This window comes from Mustelus asterias, chromosome 17 (assembly GCF_964213995.1).
Source record: "Mustelus asterias chromosome 17, sMusAst1.hap1.1, whole genome shotgun sequence".
Classification (NCBI taxonomy): domain Eukaryota; kingdom Metazoa; phylum Chordata; class Chondrichthyes; order Carcharhiniformes; family Triakidae; genus Mustelus; species Mustelus asterias.
The window spans coordinates 84,188,221-84,207,481 of NC_135817.1; the positions used below are offsets into that span (position 1 = coordinate 84,188,221).

Below are 19,261 nucleotides of genomic sequence, written 5' to 3' on the forward strand. Positions count from 1 at the left end.
AAAAGATTTACCAGGATGTTGCCTGGTATGGAGGGCATTAGCTATGAGGAGAGGTTGGAGAAACTTGGTTTGTTCTCACTGGAACAACGGAGGTTGAGGGGAGACCTGATAGAAGTCTACAAGATTATGAGAGGCATGGACAGAGTGGATAGTCAGAAGCTTTTTCCCAGGATGGAAGAGTCAATTACTAGGGGGCATAGGTTTAAGGTGCGACGGGCAAGATTTAAAGGAGATGTACGAGGCAGACTTCTTTCACAGAGAGTAGTGGGTGCCTGGAACTTGTTGCCGGGGGAGGCAGTGGAAGCAGATACGGTAGTGACTTTTAAGGGGCGTCTTGACAAGTACATGAATAGGATGGGAATAGAGGGATATGGTTCCCGGAAGGGTAGGGGGTTTTAGTTCAGTCGGGCAGCATGGTCGGTGCAGGCTTGGAGAGCCGAAGGGCCTGTTCCTGTGCTGTAATTTTCTTTGTTCTTTGTTCTCTTTGTTCAGGTAGACAAGGTGGCTTACAGACTGCATTCTAGTTGAACAATCCTTATGTCAAGTAATGGATACCTGAGAGTGCATCAAATATACATTTGGTGGCATGGAAAGACAGTGGTTAGCACCACTGCCTCACAGTGCCAGGGACCCAGATTTGATTCTGGCTTCAGGTCACTGTCTGTGTGGAGTTTAGCTATGAGGAGAGGTTAGATAAACTTGGTTTGTTCTCACTGAAACGACAGAGGTTGAGGGGTGCTAGGGGTTTACAAAGTTATGAGTGGCATGGACAGAGTGGATAGTCAGATGCTGTTTCCCAGGGTGGAAGAGTCAAGTACGAGGGGACCAGGGGTTTAAGCTGCGTGGGGAAAAGTTTAGAGGAGATGTGCGAGGCAAGGGTTTTACACAGAGGGTGGAGAATGTCTGGAACGCACTGCCCGGGAGGTGGTGGGAGCAGGTACGATTGCGGCATTGAAGGGGTATCGAGATGAATACATGAATAGGATGGGAATGGAAGGATACGGACTCTGCAAGTGCACACGGTTTTAGTTTAGGCAGGCATCATGATCGGCACAGGCTTGGAGGGCCGAAGGGCCTGTTCCTGTGCTGTACTGTTCTTTGTTTTTTTTCTTTGTTTGCACGTTCTCCCCATGTCTGCGTGGGTTTCCTCCGGGTGCTCCGGTTTCCTCCCACAGTCCGAAAGACGTGCTGGTTAGGGTGGATTGGCCGTGCTAAATTCTCCCTCAGTGTACCCGAACAGGCACCGGAGTGTGGCGACTGGGGAATTTTCACAGTAACTTCGTTGCGGCGTTAATGTAAGCCTACTTGTGACACTAATAAATAAACTTTAATAAAAACATCCTGTGTCAAACAGGAACAGCAGGAGGCCATTTGGACCTTTGAACCTATTCTGTCATTCATTGACATCACAGCTGATGTGTTTGTTAACTACAGATACTCGCTTTGATTCCGTAACCCTTAATATCCTGGCTTAACAAAAATCTATCGCTCTGAATGTTTAAATGCTCTGTGGCTTCAGCAACTTCCGCTTTGTGAGGCAGCGGGTGGGGGGGAGGGGGTATGTGGGGGGGTGCGGTTGGGGGAGGGGGGGCAGTGTGGGGAGGGGTACATTCCTGATTTCCACTACCCTTTGTGCAGATTCTCTTCCCCCCCCACCCTCCCTCTCTTATAGCAGTGACTACACTCCACTGGTGGCCAGTGTTGTACTGAGCTCCCTGGGCTCTGTAACACAGCACAGCTCTTGCTCGCAGTCTCACATCAGCTTCCTTTGTCTGCGCCGTCATCATTTTTCCTCAAGAGTGTGACCATTGGCCTCCAGAACAGGAAGTGCTCGCAGGAGGGGGAACTGGGGAGGAGCCAGGGATTGTGACTGGGTTTAACCCTTTCACTGAATCCCTGCAAACGTGCAGACAGATAGACGGGCAGACAGGCAGACAGACGGGCAGGATAGATGCTGTACCAAAGGCAGGCTCACAGTCACAGAGTCCGTTTGGAAATATCTCCTGCACCAACTGCAAGAAAGCACCTTTACGTCACATCAATAAGATGGTAATATATCCCAAGCTGCTTTGCAGGAGCAAAACTTGACACTGAACCTCAAAGGGACAGGTGACCAAAAACTTGGTGAAAGATTTTTAAAGCGGGTCTGAAATGAGGAGTGATAATGGGCGGGATTTTACAGCCTGGCTTCAGTGAGGGCAGAAATTCCCACCCGAAGTCAAAGGACATTTCCGTAGACTGCACCCCCGCCCGCTCCAATTCTGTGGAGAGAGGCGGTAGAGTCCTGGCGGGTGAGTTAGAATAGTTTAGGGAGAGAATTACAGAGCTGAGGGATTAGGTACTGTTGTACTGACACTGGGCTAGTAATCTAGAGAACCAGAGCAAGACCTGGGGACCTGGGTTCGAATCCCGCCCCGGCAGATGGTGAAATTGAAATTAAAAGTCTTAACAATGACCTTGAAACCAGTGTCATAGAATCCCTACAGTGCAGAAAGAGGCCATTCAGCCCATCAAGCCTGCACTGACATGCCTGCATTGGCCACGTTGAATTGCCCCTGAGTGTCAGGGAGACAAGCTAGGGTAAATGTATGGGGTCATGGAGATAGGGCCTGTGGTCGGTGCAGACTTGATGGGCCGAATGGCCTACCTCAGCACCGTAGGATTCTATGAATCTATGACTGACAACAATCCCACCCAGGTCCTGTCCCCGGAAACTCACGTATTTATCCTGATAAACCCCCTAACACTAAGGGGCAATTTAGCATGGCCAATCAAACTAACCCACATATCTGAACTGTGGGAGGAAACTGGAGCACCCAGAGGAAACCCACGCAGAACGGGGAGAATATGCAAACTCCACTTAGTCACCGAGTGCTAACCACTGTGCCACCATGCTGCCCTCAATTATTGTAAAAACCCATCTGGTTCACTGGTGTCCTTCAGGAAGGAAATCTGTTATCCTCACCTGGTCTGTGACTCCAGATCTACAGCAATGTGGTTGACTCTCAAATGCCCTCTGAAATGGGACGGGGAATAAATGCTGGCCCAGCCAGCGATACCCATGTCCCATAAAAATGAATTTTTAAAAAAACTGAAGGCATGAATTTGTCCATACATCTCTGACAACAGAACGACACGTCAGTAGGGTGGTGAAAAAGTCATATGGGACACTCGCCTTTAACAATCGGGGCATAGATTACAAAAGCAGGGAGGTCATGTTGGAGTTGTTTCGAACTTTAGTGAGGCCACAGCTGGAGCACTGTGTGCAGTTCTGGTCACCACATTATAGGAAGGATGTGATTGCACTGGAACAAAGAACAAAGAACAATACAGCACAGGAACAGGCCCTTCGGCCCTCCAAGCCTGTGCCGCTCCCTGGTCCAAACTAGACCATTCTTTTGTATCCCTCCATTCCCACTCCGTTCATATGGCTATCTAGATAAGTCTTAAACGTTCCCAGTGTGTCCGCCTCCACCACCTTGCCCAGCAGCGCATTCCAGGCCCCCACCACCCTCTGTGTAAAATATGTCCTTCTGATATCTGTGTTAAACCTCCCCCCCTTCACCTTGAACCTATGACCCCTCGTGAACGTCACCACCGAACTGGGGAAAAGCTTCCCACCGTTCACCCTATCTATGCCTTTCATAATTTTATACACCTCTATTAAGTCTCCCCTCATCCTCTGTCTTTCCAGGGAGAACAACCCCAGTTTACCCAATCTCTCCTCATAACTAAGCCCCTCCATATCAGGCAACATCCTGGTAAACCTCCTCTGTACTCTCTCCAAAGCCTCCACGTCCTTCTGGTAGTGTGGCGACCAGAACTGGACGCAGTATTCCAAATGCGGCCAAACCAACGTTCTATACATCTGCAACATCAGACCCCAACTTTTATACTCTATGCCCTGTCCTATAAAGGCAAGCATGCCATATGCCTTCTTCACCACCTTCTCCACCTGTGATGTCACCTTCAAGGATTTGTGGACTTGCACACCCAGGTCCCTCTGCGTATCTACACCCTTTATGGTTCTGCCATTTATCGTATAGCTCCTCCCTACATTAGTTCTACCAAAATGCATCACTTCGCATTTATCAGGATTGAACTCCATCTGCCATTTCTTTGCCCAAATTTCCAGCCTATCTATATCCTTCTATAGCTTCTGGCAATGCACCTCACTATCTGCAAATCCTGCCAATTTTGTGTCATCCGCAAACTTACTGATCACCCCAGTTACACCTTCTTCCAGATCGTTTATATAAATCACAAATAGCAAAGGTCCCAATACAGAGCCCTGCGGAACACCACTAGTCACAGGCCTCCAGCCGGAAAAAGACCCTTCCACTACCACCCTCTGTCTTCTGTGACCAAGCCAGTTCTCCACCCATCTAGGAGAGGGTGAAGAGGGGATTCACCAGGATGCTGCCTGGGATGGAACATTTAAGTTATGAAGCTTGGATAGGCTTGGATTGCTTTTGATGGAGCAGTGAGGTGACCTAATTGAGGTGTGCAAGTGGATAAGGAGCAGCTATCTTAGCTGAAGGGTCAGTCATGAGGGGACATAGGTTCAAGGCGAGGGGCAGGAGGCTTAGGGGGGACGTGAGGAAAACCTTTTTTACCCAGAGGGTGGTGACGGTCTGGGATGCGCTGCCTGGGAGGGTGGTGGAGGCGGGATGCCTCACATCCTTTAAAAAGTAGCTGGATGAGCACTTGGCACGTCATAACATTCAAGGCAATGGGCCAAGTGCTGGCAAGTGGGATTAGGTGGGCGTTCAGGTGTTTCTCATGTGTCAGTGCAGACTCGATGGGCCGAGGGGCCTCTTCTGTACCGTATGATTCTATGATTCTACGATCGCAAATAGTGGAGCGGTTAAAACTGGGAATCACAGATGAGCCCAGATGTTTCAGAAACTTGTGGGACTGGAGGTATTAACAGAGATAAGAAGGCCTGTGGAAGGATGGGAATTTTCAAATCTTTCCCTTCGCCCGACATGTGCAGGGTCTGTCATTTCAAGGTTTGCGTTTCAGTGCATCCTCGTGACTGGGTTCATCTTTACATCAGGCCCTGGAGTCCCCAGGTCACCAGGGATACTGTCACAGAGAAAAAATTTGCATTTACTTAACACTGTTCAAATTCTCAAACCATTCCAAAGTGATAAGGAAGGCTCCCCTGCTGTCCCTCAAATTAGTACCATGGAATCTTCGCGTTAATCGAGGTGGCAGATCGGGTGGCATGGTGGTTAGCACTGCTGCCTCACAGCTCCAGGGACTCGGGTTCAATTCCCGGCCTCGGGTCACTGTCATTGTGGAGTCTGCACATTCACCCCGTGCCTGCGTGGGTTTCCTCCGGGTGCTCCGGTTTCCTCCCACGGTCCAATGTGCAGGTTAGGTGGTTTGGACATGGGGTAAATTGCCCCTTAATGTCCAGGGATGCGTAGGTTAGAGGGATTAGCAGGGTAAATATGTGGTTACGGGGATAGGGCCTGTGTGGGATTGTGGGTGGTAGAGACTCAATGGGCCGAATGGCCTCCTGCACTGTAGGGATTCTATGATTCTGTGATTTCAGGACACCCCTGGGCATGCAGCACTCCTTCAGCGCTGCCCCTGGGAGCCAGCTTGGATTTTACACGCTCATCTCCGGACTGAGATTTGAACCCACAAAATTGGAACCTGAGACGTAAGAGTATTCCTCACCGAGTCACGGCTAGCAGCTGCAAACTGCTGCTAAGGTGTGTTTGGAACTTACACTCCTGGCTTACAAACTCGGTTGCTGGTACAAGGATCCCATTCAGATGGCGAAACGTGGGAAAATAAATCCAGGTTTTTCAATCATTTATTACTTACAGAAAACGTTTTCCCTCCCCGGATAATAAAGGCAGGGGTAACGTGGTTCAATTTACTTCATAACAATGATTTTTTTATCATTGCATAACAATTAAGTTTATTTATTATTGTCACAAGTGGGTTTACATTAACACTGCAATGAAGTTACTGTGAAAATCCCCTAGTCGCCACACTCTGGCGCCTGTTCGGGTACACTGAGAGAGAATTTAGCACGGCCAACGCACCTAACAAACACGTCTTTTGGACTGTGGGAGGAAACCGGAGCACCCAGAGGAAACCCTCGCAGACACGGGGAGAACATGCAAACTCCACACAGACAGTGACCCAAGCTGGGAATCGAACCCAGGTCCCTGGCGCTGTGAGGCAGCAGTGCTAACCCACTGTGCCACCGTGCCGCCCTTAGTGGGGAACTTAGTGGGGAAACTAAGGGGACCATGAATAAATGATAGTCACCAATAAACCCAGTAGGGAGCAGAGGGGAAAGATCTTACTCCAGAGGATTTATAGTGTGTGCAACTCGGTACCACACAAAGTATTTGAGGTGAAATAGGATCAGAAAGTTCTGGAAGGAACGCAGCAGGTATGGCAGCATCCGAGATGGGGAGAAACAGAGTTAATGTTTTGAACTCTTCTTTGGAACTCTTCCAGTCTTCTCTCCGCTTTGATTTCTCTAGTACTATCCGCAGTATTTTGCTTTTATTTGAGATCCATAGGATTTGTTGTGTTTGAAGGGAAGCTGGATGAACACATGTGGGAGAAAGGAATAGATTGATAAGCTGGGAGGCTGAGGTGGGAGGAGGCTCCTGTGAAGCCAGTATGGTCCATTCGGGTTGAATGGCCTGTTTCTGTGCTATTCAATGATCGGTAAGAAGTCTCACAACACCAGGTTAAAGTCCAACAGGTTTATTTGGTATCACAAGCTTTCGGAGTGTCGCTTCTTCTTCAGGTGAGTGAGGAGTTGTGTTCATAGACAGGGCATGCATAGACACAAACTCAATTTACAAGATAATGGTTGGAATGCGAGTCTTTACAGGTAATCAAGTCTTTACATGTACACACAATGTGAGTGGAGAGAACAAAGAACAAAGAACAGTACAGCACAGGAAACAGGCCCTTCGGCCCTCCAAGCCTGTGCCGCTCCTTGGTCCAACTAGACCAATCGTTTGTATCCCTCCATTCCCAGGCTGCTCATGTGACTATCCAGGTAAGTCTTAAACGATGTCAGCGTGCCTGCCTCCACCACCCTACTTGGCAGCGCATTCCAGGCCCCCACCACCCTCTGTGTAAAAAACATCCCTCTAATATCTGAGTGTGTGTTGGTCCAGGTGTGTGTTGGATCGGGTGTGTGTGGTCCAGGTGTGCGTTGGTCCAGGTGTGTATTGGATCGGGTGTGTGTGGGCTAGGTGTGTTTTGGTCCAGGTGTGTGTGGTCCAGGTGTATTTTGATCCAGGTGTGCATTAGTCCAGGTGTGCATTGATCCAGGTGTGCATTAGTCCAGGTGTGCGTTGATCCAGGTGTGCATTAGTCCAGGTGTGCGTTGATCCAGGTGTGCATTAGTCCAGGTGTGCGTTGATCCAGGTGTGCATTAGTCCAGGTGCACATTGGCAGCTCTTCTGGAGCCCCAGCAGCCACTATCACATTGGCTATTTATTTTGATGACTGTGGGATCTTGCTGAACTCGCGACCTAGTGATGATCAGTCAGTGCACCCCGCAGTCGCGACCCGCTTTACAGTCAGGGACAGTTCAATTGTACACAGCGAGCTCGCACACAGCAACTGAATGAAAACCAGATGATCAGTTCAGTGAGAGAAAAGTATTGGCCAGGACCAGCCAGGGGAGAGTCGAGGGAATGCTCCCACGCTCAGCTGCACGCTGATTCATATCCACCCACAAGGGTCGAGGGGGACGGGTGGGGGGATACACTGAACCTGAAAGAGAGAGTTACCCACCCGACCCACCGCAGACATGGGTTTCGGGCTGTGATTGGCTGCTCTCTCAGTTCAAGGCAGCCTTTAGAGCAAGACAAGGAGCTGATCCCAGCTTCCTGCTCGAGGTCTGGAACTGTAAATTAGTGCCAGCTGTTGTGTTTGTCTGCTCACTAATCGTGTGGCTCATCTGTGACCCCGACCTTGATCAGTAAGATCTCAGTGAATCAAACCTCCGACCGGCAATGTTTGCCTGAGCTCGACAAGCCCGCGATTTATTGCACAATAACTCAGTACCTCATTCCATTTTAGTTTAATGGTTCTTCCTGATGGTGCCAATCCCCTCTCTCCACCCCCAGCCCACAGGAGCTGAGTCACACCGATCGCTGGCTGACTGGAACTCTCCACTATCCAAACCAAGTGACCCTTCTCAGAGGTGGTGGAGGTTAACAGGGAGGGAGGGGCCAGGACAGGTTATGGGGTTGGGAATGGACAGGTAGGGGATATGGGAGTTAAAGTTTATTTATTAGTGTCACAAGTAGGTTTACATTAACACTGCATTGAAGTTACTGTGAAAATCCCCAAGTCCCACACTCCGGCGCCTGTTCGGGTACAGTGAGGGAGAATTTAGCACGGCCAATGCACCCTAACCAGCACGTCTTTCGGACTGTGGGAGGAAACCGGAGCACCCGGAGGAAACCCACGCAGACACGGGGAGAACGTGCAGACTCTGCACAGACAGTGTCCCGAAGCTGTGAATGGAACCCGGATCCCTGGCGCTGTGAGGCAGCAGTGCTAACCACTGTGCCACGTGGCGTCCATGGAGGAAGGGAATTGAGTAAAATGGATGGGGCGAGATTGCAGGATTTGGTTGTAGGTATCACCTTAACGCCAATTCTATTCTCACACTGTGTCCAGATGTGATAGGCTTAAACTGTATATTCTGAGAGTGCAAAGAAAATTTGTACCTGTCCTGGGAGAGTTTGATTGGGATAGTGTAGAGGGAGCTTTACTCTGTATCTAACCCCGTGCTGTATCTGCCCTGGGAGTGTTTGATGGGGGACAGTGTAGAGGGAGCTTTACCCTGTATCTAACCCCATGCTGTACCTGTCCTGGGAGTGTTTGATGGGGGACAGTGTAGAGGGAGCTTTACTCTGTATCTAACCCCGTGCTGTACCTGTCCTGGGAGTGTTTGATGGGGACAGTGTAGAGGGAGCTTTACTCTGTATCTAACCCCGTGCTGTACCTGTCCTGGGAGAGTTTGATTGGGACAGTGTCGAGGAAGCTTTACTCTGTATCTAACCCCGTGCTGTACCTGTCCTGGGAGTGTTTGATGGGGACAGTGCAGAGGGAGCTTTACTCTGTATCTAACCCCGTGCTGTACCTGTCCTGGGAGTGTTTGATGGGGACAGTGTAGAGGGAGGTTTCCCTCTTCAACAGAATGTGTACCTTTCCTGCGACTGTTTGATGGTGACAGAGGGTGCTGACAGTGAAGGGGAGTTTCATTGCCTACGCTGCTTTACCTCAACTCACTCAGTACAATTTAGTGTGTAGCTGATGATGTGATTGTAGCGTTGCTCTGTAATTCTGAAGTGAGTTCAAGAGGGATTACAGGAAGGGAGTTTTCCTTCAATTTTGACTACTGCAGTTCAGCAGAGGTCAGAAGGACATGCTGATCAGAGGAAGGAAATTTTGCAATGCTCGTCGCTGTCCTCGAGACGGCAAAATTGTCAACTTTCATCAGCTGAGAAACTGAATTATCGCCGTTGTATCAGAAGGTTGGGCTAACCTTGGCCTTCAGCATGACGTCTGGATTCCAACTGTGTGTCTCATTCTGTGAAGGAATCTTCAAATCACAGAATCCGGTTTTAGTCACTCAATATTCTTACTGTCTCTTTACACTCACACGCACACACACAGACACACACGCACACACGCACACACACACGCACACACGGACACACACACAGACACACACTCACACACACACAAACACACACACACCCACAGACACACACACTCACACACACACAGACACACACACGCACACACACACATGCACACACACGCAGTCACACACACACACACGCATAGACACACACACAGACACACACGCACACACACTGACACACAGACACACACACACTCACGCACAGTCACACACACAGACACACATGCACACACACTCACACATGCATTCACATACACTCACACACACACTCGTACACACACACTCACGCACACAAACACACTCACACACACACACACGCAATCCCACACACGCACACACACACATGCACACAAACACACACGCAACTCACTCACTCACGCACACACACAATCAGACACGTGCACTCACACACATACATACACACACACACACATACACACTCACACACACACACACTCACGCACACACTAACACACACACTAACACACACACACTCATACACACACATACACACTTACACGCGCACGCACACACTCACACACACACTCACATGCTAACACACACTCACTCACACACACAATCGCACACACACACATGCACACTCACACACACTCACATATACACACGCTAACACACACTCACACTCACGTGCTAACACGCACACACATACACACACACACACATACACACACGCAGGCTTAGGGAACACTGTTTATATATGCATTCTGCCATTTCAGACAGAAGTAACCTCTTCTGCCAGGGAGTTTGTGCATTTCTCTCCCGCAGCTCTCAGTGGAGGTTGGATCATTGAATGTATTCGCTGCTGAGTCAGACAGATTTGAGATTACAAGGGCAGCACAGACAGGGGAGTGGAATTGGGGCCACAATCAGGTTAGCACTGATCTCATTGAATGGTGGAGCAGGATCGAGGGGCTGAATGGCCTCATCCAGATCCAATATTGGAAGAATAGAAACTCAATATTAACAGGTTCCAGTGGAAATTCCCACTGGCACATTGGAGGTTAAAGAGTGAGGTCAGTATTGTAATGTAACACATTATGGTATCATTGATTGGAGCTACGTGACTGTCTTATGCAGACAACACTATCGATCTCCGCATTACAAATATTAAAATAAAGAGATAAAAAGGTGTTGTCTGTGAGCTTGTGATTGTCTGGAGTTGAAACACTTGCAGCCAGATAGGGTAACACTCGTACTAGGGCTTCTGTACAGCAAGAAACGGGACATGTGTGGGTTTCCCAGACGCCATTGGACCAGTTTAAAAACATCATCAGGTCAGATACAACAGTCTGTTCATCCTCAGGTTACTGCTCAGGGAAGAGCACTTGAGCTCTGTAATGCAGAGGTCAGCTATTGGTGAATACAGGTCTGTCACTGTATAACACTGGGGTATAGTACTGGTGGGGATGGGTCTGTCGCTGTATAACACTGGAGTACAGTACTGGTGGGGATGGGTCTGTCGCTCTATAACACTGGGGTATAGTACTGGTGGGGACGGATGTGTCACTGTATAACACTGGGGTACAGTGCTGGTGGGGATGGGTCTGTCACTGTATAACACTGGGGTACAGTACTGGTGGGGATGGGTCTGTCACTGTATAACACTGGAGTACAGTACTGGTGGGGATGGGTCTGTCGCTCTATAACACTGGGGTATAGTACTGGTGGGGACGGATGTGTCACTGTATAACACTGGGGTACAGTGCTGGTGGGGACGGGTCTGTCACTGTATAACACTGGGGTACAGTACTGGTGGGGATGGGTCTGTCACTGTATAACACTGGGATACAGTACTGGTGGGGACGGGTCTGTCACTGTATAGCACTGGGTACAGTACTGGTGGGGATGGGTCAGTCACTGTATAACACTGGGGTACTGTACTGGTGGGGACGGGTCTGTCACTGTATAGCACTGGGTACAGTACTGGTGGGGATGGGTCTGTCACTGTATAACACTGGGATACAGTACTGGTGGGGACGGGTCTGTCACTGTATAGCACTGGGGTACTGTACATAGAACATAGAACAGTACAGCACAGAACAGGCCCTTCGGCCCACGATGTTGTGCCGACCTTCATCTGAAACCAAGATCAAGCTATCCCACTCCCTACCATCCTGGTGTGCTCCATGTGCCTATCCAATAACCGCTTAAATGTTCCTAAAGTGTCTGACTCCACTATCACTGCAGGCAGTCCATTCCACACCCCAACCCACTCTCTGCGTGAAGAACCTACCTCTGATATCCTTCCTATATCTCCCACCATGAACCCTATAGTTATGCCCCCTTGTAATAGCTCCATCCACCCGAGGAAATAGTCTTTGAACGTTCACTCGATCTATCCCCTTTATCATTTTATAAACCTCTATTAAGTCTCCCCTCAATCTCCTCCGCTCCAGAGAGAACAGCCCCAGCTCCCTCAACCTTTCCTCATAAGAACGACACTCCAAACCAGGCAGCATCCTGGTAAATCTCTTCTGCACTCTTTCCAGCGCTTCCACATCCTTCTTATAGTGAGGTGACCAGAACTGCACGCAATATTCCAAATGCGGTCTCACCAAGGTCCTGTACAGTTGCAGCATAACCCCACGGCTCTTAAACTCCAACCCCCTGTTAATAAAAGCTAACACACTATATGCCTTCTTCACAGCTCTATCCACTTGAGTGGCAACCTTTAGAGATCTGTGGATATGGACCCCAAGATCTCTCTGTTCCTCCACAGTCTTCAGAACCCTACCTTTGACCCTGTAATCCACATTTAAATTTGTCCTACCAAAATGAATCACCTCACATTTATCAGGGTTAAACTCCATTTGCCATTTTTCAGCCCAGCTTTGCATCCTATCTATGTCTCTTTGCAGCCTACAACACCCCTCCACCTCATCCACTACTCCACCAATCTTGGTGTCATCAGCAAATTTACTGATCCACCCTTCAGCCCCCTCCTCTAAGTCATTAATAAAAATCACAAAGAGCAGAGGACCAAGCACCGATCCCTGCGGCACTCCGCTAGCAACCTGCCTCCAGTCCGAAAATTTTCCATCCACCACCACCCTCTGTCTTCGATCAGATAGCCAGTTACCTATCCAATCGGCCAACTTTCCCTCTATCCCACACCTCCTTACTTTCATCATAAGCCGACCATGGGGGACCTTATCAAACGCCTTACTAAAATCCATGTATATGACATCAACCGCCCTACCTTCATCAACACACCTAGTTACCTCCTCAAAAAATTCGATCAAATTTGTGAGGCACGATTTACCCTTCACAAATCCGTGCTGACTATCCCGGATTAATCCGCATCTTTCTAAATGGTCGTAAATCCCATCCCTAAGGACCTTTTCCATCAATTTACCAACCACCGAAGTAAGACTAACCGGTCTATAATTACCAGGGTCATTTCTATTCCCTTTCTTAAACAGAGGAACAACATTTGCCACTCTCCAGTCCTCTGGCACCATCCCCGTGGACAGCGAGGACCCAAAGATCAAAGCCAAAGGCTCTGCAATCTCATCCCTCGCCTCCCAAAGAATCCTAGGATACATTTCATCAGGCCCAGGGGACTTATCGACCTTCAGTTTATTCAAAACTGCCAAGACATCCTCCCTCCGAACATCTATTTCCTCCAGCCTATTAGCCTGTAACACCTTCTCTTCCTGAAAAACATGGCCCCTCTCCTTGGTGAACACTGAAGAAAAGTATTCATTCATCACCTCGCCTATCTCTACTGATTCCATACACAAGTTCCCACCACTGTCCTTGACCGGCCCTAACCTCACCCTGGTCATTCTTTTATTCCTCACATAAGAGTAAAAAGCCTTGGGGTTTTCCTTGATCCGACCCGCCAAGGACTTCTCATTTCCCCTCCTAGCTCTCCTCAGCCCCTTTTTCAGCTCATTCCTTGCTAACTTGTAACCCTCAGTCGAGCCATCTGAACCTTGTTTCCTCATCCCTACATAAGCTTCCCTCTTCCTTTTCACAAGACATTCCACCTCTTTTGTGAACCACGGTTCCCTCACTCGGCCATTTCCTCCCTGCCTGACAGGGACATACCTATCAAGGACACCCAGTATTTGTTCCTTGAAAAAGTTCCACTTTTCATCAGTGCTTTCCCTGACAGTTTCTGTTCCCATCTTATGCCCCCTAATTCTTGCCTAATCGCATCATAATTACCTCTCCCCCAATTGTAAGCCTTGCCCTGCCGTCCGGCCCTATCCCTCTCCATTGCAATAACAAAAGACACCGAATTGTGGTCACTATCTCCAAAGTTCTCTCCCACAACCAAATCTAACACTTGCCCCGGTTCATTTCCTAGTACCAAATCCAATGTGGTCTCACCCCTTGTCGGCCTATCCACATATTGTGTCAGGAAACCCTCCTGCACACACTGCACAAAAAGTGCCCCATCCAAACTATTCGACCTACAAAGGTTCCAATCAATATTTGGAAAGTTAAAGTCCCCCATGACAACTACCCTGTGACCCCCACACGTATCCATAATCTGCTCAGCAATTTCTTCCTCCACATCTCTATTACTATTTGGGGGCCTATAGTAAACTCCTAGCAACGTGACCGCTCCTTTCCTGTTTCTAACTGCAGCCCATATTACCTCAGTGTGCATATCCCCCTCAAAGTGCTTTTCCGCAGCCGTTAAACTATCCTTGATTAACAATGCTACTCCTCCACCTCTTTTACCAGCTTCCCTACACTTACTGAAACATCTATACCCCGGAACGTCCAACAACCATTCCTGTCCTTGTTCTACCCACGTCTCCGTAATGGCCACAACATCGTAGTCCCAAGTAGCAATCCACGCCCCAAGTTCATCCACCTTGTTCCGGATGCTCCTTGCACTGAAGTAGTCACACTTCAACCCATCTTCCTGTCTACCGGTACCCACCCTTGACCTTGATACCTTCCCCAATATCTCACCACCCTCAACACTGACTTCCGGACTACAACTGTACTGGTGGGGATGGGTCTGTCACTGTATAACACTGGGATACAGTACTGTTGGGGATGGGTCTGTCACTGTATAACACTGGGTACAGTACTGGTGGGGACGGGTCTGTCACTGTATAACACTGGCGTACAGTACTGATGGGGACGAGTCTGTCACTGTATAACACTGGGGTACAGTACTGGTGGGCACAGCTCTGTCACTGGGTGAAACAGGGGTTAAGTGTTGTTTTTGCTGGTGGCACAGTGGTTAGCTCTGCTGCCTAACAGCGCCGGGGACCAGGGTTCAATTTCCGGCTCAGGCCACTGTTTCAGCAGAGTCTGCACATTCTCCCCATGTCTGCGTGGGTTTCCTCCGGGTGCTCCCATTTCCTCCGACAGTCAGAAAGATGTGCTGGTTAGGTGCATTGGCCATGCTAAATTCTCCCTCAGTGAATTCGAACAGGCGCCAGAGTGTGGCGACTAGGGGATTTTCACTGTAACTTCATTGCAGTGTTAATGTAAACCTACTTGTGACACTAATAAATAAACTTTCAATATTAAACTTGTAAAGTGCAGGTGGTTTTGAGGATGCGCTTAATGGGGACAGTGTAGAGGGAGCTTTACTCTGTATCTAACCCCGTGCTGTACCTGTGCTGGGAGTGTTTGATGGAGACAGTGTAGAGGGGGCTTTACTCTGTATCTAACCCCGTGCTGTACCTGTCCTGGGAGTCTTGATGGGGACAGTGTAGCGGGAGCTTTACTCTTTATCTAACCCCGTGCTTTACCTGTCCTGGGAGTGTTTGGTGGGGCAGTGGAGAGGGAGCTTTACTCTGTATCTAACCCCGTGCTGTAACTGTCCTGGGAGTGTTTGATGGGGACAGTGTGGAGGGAGCTTTACTCTGTATCTAACCCCGTGCTGTACCTGTCCTGGGAGTGTTTGATGGGGACAGTGTAGAGGGAGCTTTACTCTGTATCTAACCCCGTGCTGTACCTGTGTTGGGAGTGTTTGATGGGGACAGTGTAGAGGGGGCTTTACTCTGTATCTAACCCCGTGCTGTACCTGTGCTGGGAGTGTTTGATGGGGACAGTGTAGAGGGGGCTTTACTCAGTATCTAACCCCGTGCTGTACCTGTCCTGGGATGTCTTGATGGGGACAGTGTAGCGGGAGCTTCACTCTTTATCTAACCCCGTGCTGTACCTGTCCTGGGAGTGTTTGGTGGGGCAGTGGAGAGGGAGCTTTACTCTGTATCTAACCCCGTGCTGTACCTGTCCTGGGAGTGTTTGATGGGGACAGTGTAGAGGGAGCTTTACTCTGTATCTAACCCCGTGCTGTACCTGTGTTGGGAGTGTTTGATGGGGACAGTGTAGAGGGGGCTTTACTCTGTATCTAACCCCGTGCTGTACCTGTGCTGGGAGTGTTTGATGGGGACAGTGTAGAGGGGGCTTTACTCAGTATCTAACCCCGTGCTGTACCTGTCCTGGGATGTCTTGATGGGGACAGTGTAGCGGGAGCTTCACTCTTTATCTAACCCCGTGCTGTACCTGTCCTGGGAGTGTTTGGTGGGGCAGTGGAGAGGGAGCTTTACTCTGTATCCAACCCCATGTTGTACATGTCCTGGGAGTGTTTGATGGAGACAGTGTTGAGGGAGCTTTATTCTGTATCTAACCCCATGCTGGACCTGTCCTGGGAGTGTTTGATGGGGACAGTGTAGAGGGAGCTTTGCTCTGTATCTAACCCCGTGCTGTACCTGTGCTGGGAGTGTTGATGGGGACTGCGTGTTGTTGTACTGTTTCAGTTTCCTGTCAGTGAGTCTCTGGTGTTGAACGAGGAAGGCAGGTGTGGGGGATGGGTAGTTGAAGCAGCGCTGATGGTTTGATGGTGGGCGTGTGCTTCAATCATTGGGACAGGGTGTTCGCTTAAAGGCACTGGGGCCAACTTCTGCTCAACAGCTGATGAGGCAATGTGGGGGACTGGGTACTATACCGGGCGGTACACTTAAACATGAGGCAGCAAAGGAGAACTAAAATGCTGCAAGCTAACCTTGCATTTTACTCTCTCTCTCTCACTGACACTAATGCTGCAAACTTTAATTAGTAGCCTTGGGGAGAAATCCTTCTCTTTGTAGTCCTGTCGTTTAACTTCACTGAGGGATACCATCAGCAAAATATCATGCTTGTGGGCGATGGGACCTGATTGCGTTCCTTTTTTTTCTAACCTCCAATTCTCTCATCTCCGCTCGCGTTTCGTTCAAGGTCCTAGATATTGATTCACTTTAAGGAGCTGTAAGCAAGGTCATGTCAGATCAGCACTGTGAAGATCGGCTGGCTGTGACTCGTGTTGGAGCCAGTGTGGAGAAAGAGGAGCGAATTTATCATCTGGTGTTGGAAAGGTGATGGGAGATTTTCCAGTAATCCGTGGGGATCGGAGTGTGCGTTACTGTCCTTTCGTGGGCAGTCTCGACCCTGTGTCCTTTGGTAACCACTGTGGCACATTGTGGAGGCCTGTGTCCGCCTTCTAGGCAGGAGGAGGAAGAACTTTCATTCGTTCAACACCATTCACATCCTCCAGGGTTTCCCAAAGTGGTTTACGTTCTGTGAGGAAAAGTTGATGTGCTATCGCCAGTAAAGTTTTGCCCACATTGGGGCCATGAATATAAGATAATCACCAGGAACTTTCTAAAGCAATTCAGGAATGGGGCGGAATTTTGCACCGGTGGGATTTTACGGTCCCGTCGAGGTCAACAGAGTTTAGAACGTCTCGGCACATTTTACAGCCCCGCCTACACCTCAGGAAGGCCATGTAACTACCCCCCTACCCCCCCTATGGAGTCATTGAGGTGAATTGTGTCAATGATTCAAAGTGAAGCCAGATAAACACATGTGGCAGAAAGGAACAGACAGATTCACTGATTTGAGTTAGATTAATTCAATGGATGGTAGGACACCAGGAAGTTCTGTAGAACAAAGGAACCTTGGCATACATCTCTGAAGACAGAAGGACATGTTAGTAGGATGGTGAAAAATGCATATGGGACACTTGTCTTTATCAATCGCGGCACAGATTTTTCTTTTTGTTTTTATACTTTTCCAATTCAATCAAATCAAGTCCAATTCAGAGTCTCAACAAGTTGAGACATTTCTGATCCAGGCTGACAAGACAGGGCATGCAATCCTCTGCCCTGTCTTGGGCCTGATCTACATGAGCCAAGCTGATTGGAGCAGGCGGAGAATTCCTCCTCCAAGGCTTGATCTCATTTGCATCTTAGCCAAAAGGCCGAGATACCGCTTTTAAAAATTGCTTCATATGAAACATATGAAGCTTAAATGCAACCCAATGACCTCAACCAAGTGCAGCATCCGCATAACCACACTTGATCTTAGCCAAAAGGCCGAGACACAGATTTAAAAAAAAATACTTTTCCAATTCAATCAAATCAAATCCAATTCAGAGTCTCAACAAGTTGAGACATTTCAGATCCAGGCTGACAAGACAGGGCGAGCGACCAAACCACCCTGTCCTGGGCCTGATCTACATGAGCCAAGCTGATTGGAGAAGGGGGAGGTTCCTCCTCCAAGACTTGAGCTCATTTGCATCTTAGCCAAAAGGCCGAGATGCCGCTTTAAAAAATTGCTTCATATGAAACATATGAAGCTTCAGTGTAACCTAATGACCTCGACCAAGTGCGGCCGACCATGGGCTGCCGACCATACTACACTTGATCTTAGCCAAAAGGCCGAGAAGCGATGGCCGAGACACACATTACAAAAGCAGGGAAGTCATGATGGAGTTGTATAGAACTTTGGTGAGGCCACAGCTGGAGCACTGTGTGCAGTTCTGGTCACCACATTATAGGAAGGATGTGAATGCGCTGGAGGGGGTGCAGAGGAGATTCACCGGGATGCTGCCTGGGATGGAACATTTAAGTGATAAAGAGAGGTTGTGTAGGCTTGGGTTGTTTCTGTTGGAGCAGAGAAGACTGAGGGGTGACCTGATCGAGGTGTACAAGATTATGATGGACATGGACAGGGTGGATAGGGAGCAGCTGTTTCCCTGAGTTGAAGGGTCAGTTGTGGGGGGAAAATAGGTTCACGTTGAGGGACAGGAGGTTTAGGGGGGGTGTGAGGAAAAACATTTTTACCCAGAGGGTGGTGACGGTCTGGAATGCGCTGCCTGGGAGGGTGGTGGGGGCGGGATGCCTCACATCCTTTAAAAAGTACCTGGATGAGCACTTAGCATGTCGTAACATTCAAGGCTATGGGCCAAGTGCTGGCAAATGGGATTAGGTGGGAGGCCAGGTGTTTCTTGCTTGTCGGGGCAGACCTGAAGGGCTGAAAGGCCTCTCCTGCACTGTATGAGTCAATGAGTTAGATTGGGAGTGCATGCTTTTCAGTGACATTGTCCAGTAATTGTCCTATTAAGAGGGGGTGATTATTGACTCGACCTCCAAAAGACTAGAAATGGACATAGCCTGAACAATTGGTGACGGGAAACTGTAAGGGGTTTCTCTGCTGAGCTGGAGGTAGAATAAACTTGCTGAAGGTAAACGACAAGCTGCTGTATTATTGCCCCATCACTTAATA

General features: G+C 49.0%; 1 protein-coding gene and 1 pseudogene across 2 annotated transcripts in view; one reads left to right on the forward strand and one right to left on the reverse strand.

The window, feature by feature from the left end:
* Positions 1–19,261, forward strand: part of nrip1a (nuclear receptor interacting protein 1a) — a 110,820-nt gene that overhangs the window by 72,000 nt on the left and 19,559 nt on the right. The window contains exon 1 of one of the 2 annotated variants that reach the window (XM_078233056.1): positions 5,605–5,726. The exons of the other annotated variant lie outside the window; for it this stretch is intronic. The gene's annotated coding sequence lies outside the window, so the exon portion shown is untranslated. Of the gene's footprint in view, positions 1–5,604; positions 5,727–19,261 lie in introns of those variants that run through there. 2 annotated transcript variants of the gene reach the window in all.
* On the reverse strand, positions 18,221–18,426 carry LOC144506729 (U2 spliceosomal RNA; annotated as a pseudogene).